At 40.7% G+C, this 263-nt stretch overlaps 1 protein-coding gene across 1 annotated transcript in view; it reads left to right on the forward strand.

Moving 5' to 3' along the window:
• The window catches only part of gramd1bb (GRAM domain containing 1Bb), a 71,857-nt gene that overhangs the window by 32,559 nt on the left and 39,035 nt on the right, over positions 1–263 (forward strand). The gene's annotated exons all lie outside the window — the stretch shown is intronic.

Below are 263 nucleotides of genomic sequence, written 5' to 3' on the forward strand. Positions count from 1 at the left end.
GGGATGCTTTTATTAGCACCCTTCACTGTACCTGCAGATGCCCTTACGTAATATCAGGACGTGACATTGCCAAGTCACGGTGTAATGACTCATCAGGCAGGAACCGTCAGCTCAGTGTTTGGATTTGTGAATGGAAACTGCTGAGAGTCTGACACCACATGAGGAGAAATCATGACATTGTTTTTGTTTTTTGTTTTTTTTGGCCACCAGAGGATTCGAAATAATAACGAACATGAGTTAAATATAAATACATTTGTCCTAAC

The sequence above is a fragment of the Cynoglossus semilaevis genome, chromosome 4 (genome assembly GCF_000523025.1).
Source record: "Cynoglossus semilaevis isolate Cse_v1.0 chromosome 4, Cse_v1.0, whole genome shotgun sequence".
NCBI lineage: Eukaryota > Metazoa > Chordata > Actinopteri > Pleuronectiformes > Cynoglossidae > Cynoglossus > Cynoglossus semilaevis.